At 37.9% G+C, this 6,175-nt stretch overlaps 1 long non-coding RNA gene across 2 annotated transcripts; it reads right to left on the bottom strand.

Annotated features, from left to right (window-relative positions):
- Positions 1-877: 877 nt before the first annotated feature.
- LOC121811994 lies at positions 878-4,396 on the bottom strand. 2 transcript variants are annotated; one of them, XR_006052798.1, is made up of 3 exons: positions 4,319-4,396; positions 2,448-2,572; positions 878-2,240 (listed from the first exon to the last, which is right to left on the bottom strand). It is a non-coding gene; the product is annotated as an uncharacterized LOC121811994 (long non-coding RNA). The 2 variants fall into 2 exon arrangements; XR_006052796.1 differs by lacking the exon at positions 4,319-4,396 and adding an exon at positions 3,001-3,112.
- Between the last annotated feature and the right edge of the window lie 1,779 nt (positions 4,397-6,175).

Genomic DNA, 6,175 nt, shown 5'->3' with positions numbered 1-6,175 from the left:
AAGCCTCATGATGAACTGAAGCTTTCCATCCAATTGGTCGACTCATGGTTCGAAGCATTGTGATGATTCATTTGCTCTACTGCGCCATCAAGTGGACAATTCAAGTGAAGCGGGCTCTTTGATTATAATGATGTGTAAACCTTATGTACATCTGGATAATGACACAAACTAGTGTTTGGTGCTTCACTTTTTAATAAACTAAAAGACAGAAATCAGATTATAGGATGTGTAGTGTTGTTTATTTATATTTTGGTGTTTATCATTTGTGATATTTATTACTGTGTGCATACTTTATTAGGAGAGACAAAATTAAAAAAAAAACATCTCTTCCTTGCTGGTTCCATCGAAGAAGAAATGCACAAGTAACTATGTAGCACGTACGTAATCCAATTCCACACACACGGTGTATGGGGAATCAGCTGTTTTCCTGCCCATGTTATTTCGAATCTGGCGCGAACCGATGAACCAGTCCCTGAATCAGTCACGTGGTACGGACTGCCCGCGAGGCCTCGAACGTCACTGCATACGTAATCAAAGCAAGCCTCGATACGCGCTTCAGAAAAACGCCCCCGCGATTACCCGACGCACATTCGAAGCTTCGACACACAGGACACATCACTACTGTGAACAGTTTGAAATGCTTATAAAAAAATCCCGGCCTTGGATGCATTTTTAGGTAAATAGCTGCATATAGCTTTGTTTATTGCACAACTGTTACTAACTCAATTACTTTTTTGAAGAAGTAACAACTATAACTAATTACTTTTCCAAAGTAACTTGCCCAACACTGCTTATTATTTTACTGACTCCTTTAAAAAGCAGCTGAAGACATTTTTCTACAAACGGGCTTTTAATTAATTTTAACTTGTATGTCTGATCTTACTGTAAAGCACTTTGTGATTTTTATCTGTGAAATGTGCTATATAAATAAATTTTACTTACTTACTTTTACTTATTTTGTCTTTATTAACCTTCTTGCATGAAATAACCTACTCTTAAACTAACAACCCAATTTCAGCTGAAACAAACTGAATATTTGCTATCCTCGCTTGGAAAAAAAGGGGAGCAGCAATAATACTGATCAAAACACGAATAAGCTAATGTATTTTGTGTCTCCATGATCATACCAAAATGAGTGGTAATATTACAATTTAAGCCCATCTAGCTCCCAGACATCAATGTGGCAGTTAAGACACATGAGAGAAGCCTGACGAAGAATCATTATGTTCTTCCAAACGCATCTGTACGTAGAGAGGAGGCAGGTATCTCAAATGAAAGAATGAAAAGAAGTGGTATGTATGAAGATGGTCTGATAGACGACTTTATGCTCAGTTAATTCATAACTACAACAATGTGAATTTGTCACTGGGGTGAAACAGCCTCAGAAACAAATAACTCTAATTTGTGTGTAGACATAGGCAGATGGGTAACCACTATTTAAACAAACACCACTACACCTCTGCGTTTAATATTTTCTGGACAGAAACCCTCACAACTTTTGCACAAATCTATCAAATGAATAAAATTTTGGTTACAAGGACAATTCTAAAGATAAATGTCACCGAATTCATTGTATCTAATCAAATTAAGATTCACAGGTTAGCCCACTGCTGAGTGCAAGAGTTTGTTTGCCTAAAACACAGACAGGCAGGTACCTCTTTCGTTTGTTGAGTTTTTCCTTTCTTCTTTGTGGGATTTGTCCTCCAGGTGTCCTTCTTGGTCTTTATCTTCAGCACACATCAGTCCAGTGTAGCTTTGTGGATCATTTTCAGAGACCATGACATTTATTTTTTCTAACAAATTTGCTACCTGTTTTTCATCCATCATATTTCTGTTACATGTGTGGAACCTTTTTTCATTAAACTCCGTGTTAGTTTTCAGCTCTTTTAATGCACTTTCACATGTTTCACCTGTTTCGTGAGTTACCACTGTGATTAAATAAGAAAGTGCTCCAATCCCAAAGGTTCTCTCTAACCACTGCACTCCTGAGCTGTACTGGCTGCTATGCAGAGTGTTGGGTAATAGTAAGACAAAGGCATGAACTCCCTGATTTAAAGGGATTTTCTTTGTTTGTAGACCGAGCATGTTAATGACGCGGACATGTTGACCACACAGATTATACAGATTGGAGGAAAATGGTTCCACATTTGTTTGGTCGTCATGGTCAAGAAAAATGTTCTTTGGTCCGATCTCAGTGGAATCTGGGTCACCAATTAGTACAAGTGTGAGATCAGGAGCCACTGAAGAAAAAGAACAACATGAACATGTTACAATACAGAAACCATTAAAATCACAGTCTGAGTATGATTTTACTGAATAGTAACTAAATATACAAATAAATTAAAGTTACATTTAACTAGTTTAATAATTTTTCATTGTCTCTAAACTAAAATCAGATGCATAGTCTAAATAGGTCTGACTATAACACTATAATATGATCAAATTACTTCTCTCATTGATGGGAGGTGTTTCAGACATGTTTTCAGACTCTCCTCCTGTGCTGTCGTTGTTTTCCTCTGCCGATGCAATATCTTGATCATCCATCTCATCAGCTTCTCATTTTACTGAAGTTCTGTGTATCACATATGCATTCAGTTTATCACAGATGAAAGTACAAAAAGAAAACTATTTATTTGTCCCCTGTGTGCAGCATAAAATCACTACACTTTATCAGGTACAAACATGGACCTGCTCATTAATAACATGACAGCAACTCAAAACATTCAGGCACATAGACATGGTCAGAATGACTGGCTGAAGTTCAAACTGAGCCTCAGAATTAATAAGAAAACTCATTTATTTCATTTCGAATGTGGCATGATCTACTGGGATTTTCCATGATTTTCCAGTATTTACATAGTGCAAAATCACAACAGCAGTTGACTCAAACTGCTTATGGTCCAAAAAATTAAAAATATCATAGCAGCATTTCTCTGGGTGATAACCACTCGTGTCAGAAGAAAATGGGTAGACTGCTATAAGCTGATAGGAAGACTCAACTCAAAATATTTATCTCAATCGATTTGTCTGTGAAGGTTCTCAGTCATCCAGGTCATCGTAGTCAAAGGAGCTTGGAAAGAAAAGCGTCTGGACTTCTTTAAGTTGCTTGAAGACGTTTCATCTCTCATCCGAGAAGCTTCTTCAGTTCTAAGGTCAAATGGCAGAGAGTCCCAGATTTAAACCTAGGTGTTTAGAGGATCATCATTATTTGTTCCTTTTGTCCCTCTTTGGGGGGAAACTCCCACTCTTTTAATTCTATGTTGTTGTACTTTTTCAACATGTTCAAAATAAAGATTCAATCAATCAATCAATCAATCAATCAATCATATATTTGTAGTGTCTGTTTTGCAAGGAGGATTAACGAAAAGTATTTCAGCTGAGCTCAACATTAAACATCTCCCATGATAATCCAGAATAACACTGGTGTTTGCTTCATGTTGAATGAGTACTTTTAATTTTGAAACTTTAAAAATGATTTTTTTAATGCATTTTTTAATTGTACAGTTTATTTGTAGTATAATGTGGTAAATATTGCGATCACTAAGAAATATGGGCGCTAAAAACAATAAGAGATTAAATGTAATATCAGAGAGGGAGATGTTGCTTATCTAGCTGTAAAAGTGAGGGAGGTTCAAGGTTCAAGGTTCTTTATTTGTCACATGCATAGTTATACAAGTATAACACACAGTGAAATGTAGCCTGACACGCTCCTCGACATGTGCAAAAATTGTGGAGGGGTGTAGAGGAAGAACATCATATATATATATGTATATATATGTATATATAGTATATACACTGGGTGAATGTGCAGTAGTAGGTGGATTCTGTACATTAATATGAATAGACATCTGACATCTGTCATTGTTATGTTGCTGCATGTAGAAATGCAACATAAGAAAGTGCTGACGAACCCTCACTGAAAACAAATAAAGCGAGTATGGGTGTGTAACGGTACGGCAAACATACAGACAAGGAAAAACCAACGGGTTTCTGTCCTAGCTAAGTACTGCAACACTATGTGCTGGCATAACAACTTCAGTGCTCCTTGTCCGTGGAGTTGGAGATTAACATCTAATTTGTTCATTTAACATTTCTCATTAGTGCTGAACATCATTTTCATCCTCTTTAAGGTAAATGTTAAATTTCCCTTGAAAAGGTAACCCAGACCCAGACCTTCACTTTAGGGATCAGCTGTTAATTTTTTCCTTTAATTTGCTACCCATCATACTCACACAGGCACAGATTTTACCAGGTATTTGCACACACACACACACACACACACACACACACACACTACAGAAATCAATAATAAACTCACCTTTGCTTGTTGTGTGTGGGTTTTTTTTTTCTTATAGTTCTGTCTGTTTTGTGTAGATGCTGCTGCCTTCTTATGAATCCTACCAGATACTGTTCTTTATATAGAGACATCAGTACTATTTAATGATAGGTCTGGCCCTAACAAACTCCTCCCAGCGGCTCTCAATAAATGGCATGTCATATTAGAGGAGTGTACATGAGTTTCAATTGAGTGATATCGAAAGGAAAAGCCAAAGTTGAATGGCTACACCACTTGATTTCCCAGAAACCATGTGACAGGAAAAGATAGGTTTCATTTTCCTGAGAAGACACTGCCCAGTATGGACCGAACACTGACAATTTACTGCCACCATACTGTAATTTATTTTACAGTTTTTAATGGCATTTTGTTTAACAGAAGGATACTGTATTTTCTACAGGGCAATACTGTAAAAACCTAGTGAGGCCGGGGGCGTCACTAGGTTTTAAGGACTGGGGGGGCTTAGCCCCCAAGAGAAGGACACGATATGAAAAAACGTAGCACATGAGCACAAAATTTCACAAAGAGAAAACAAAGACTGAGAAATTGCTTTTCAACTTTTTTGGATCTTAGGCCACAAATAGATTTTCAGTGTGTGAACCCACAGTTGCCTCAAGCATTTTCCTCTGTTTGTGCCTTGTCTTGGCACCTGTTTCAGGGATACTGTGGGTGGTGCACAGGGCCTTGGTTTTCTCATACAGCTCTGTGGTAAATGCATCTGAGTGTTTGCCCTTAAGTGTGTCACACACAGCTTGTTTGCGGATAAAAGCTTCTGCCAGATCTAAAGTCTCTTTCTGCAGGAACTTGTGGAGTTATTTGGTTACAGACAGAAGTGATTGAAACATCTGTAGTGCATAGACTGCTGAGAACTTGTAGAGCTCTGAGACCAACAGCTATGGGGGATCCAATAGCAGACAGCAGGCACTCCAAAATGGCAGGCAATGTCTCAAGAACTGCACTGATTAGGGTTCCTTGGACTCTCTTTGTGGAATAAAAATACTCCATCAACCTTACACCATTGGCTACAACATTGTAGGATAAAACATAGAACTGGCTGATTATACCATTCAAAGAGCTGACTTAAGATCTCAGTGTTTAACTTCAGGGGTCCAACAAAACAACGGCCATGCATGTTCTTTAAGTTTTATTTATCTCTCTCTTTTCTTCAGTGTGAAAACCATAGAAAAGACAAAATGTTTACAACATAAATATCTGAGACCTTTTAAAATCTCACATTAGTGTATAAAAACTGAAAATATCAACGCAAACACATGTATATCACATTATATACATTAAACACAAAGATCATTTATGTATGCATGTTACGGTTCAACGTGGGGGACTCAAGCGCAGGACTCCAGAATCAGATGAACACAACAATTTATTTACAGAGTTCACCAGGTGTATATACAGGAAGTGCAGGGCAGTGCTATATACAACAATGTGGGGGACGGGGCTCCAGGGAAATCCAAAGGGGGGAATCACTCGTTCTCCAACTCTCCACACTCACGACCGCAGTTCCTTTCACCACACTTGACACAAAGATTCACACAGGGAAGGCTATCCAGGAGGTCTGTAGGCGAGGAAACAAGAATGAGTTACAACGTTCACAATAGGGCTGCCACAAACGATTATTTTGAGAGTCGACTAGTCACCGATCATTTTTGCGATTAGTCGACCAATCAGATCATGCATCCACTGGACGTAAAACGTACAGCTTATTGCACCAGCATGCATCTGCTCTTACATAACTATCATTAGCTTACAGCTTTAAGTGTTTAAGGTATGTGCTAACTAAAAATAAAGACAAGATGATAGTTTATTAAATTTTAATGAAAT

The sequence above is a fragment of the Haplochromis burtoni genome, unplaced genomic scaffold, assembly GCF_018398535.1.
Source record: "Haplochromis burtoni strain Fernald_Lab_line unplaced genomic scaffold, NCSU_Asbu1 Contig_10, whole genome shotgun sequence".
NCBI lineage: Eukaryota > Metazoa > Chordata > Actinopteri > Cichliformes > Cichlidae > Haplochromis > Haplochromis burtoni.
The sequence above is the reverse complement of the archived record's forward strand: the minus strand, read 5'-3'. Positions and strand labels throughout refer to the sequence as shown.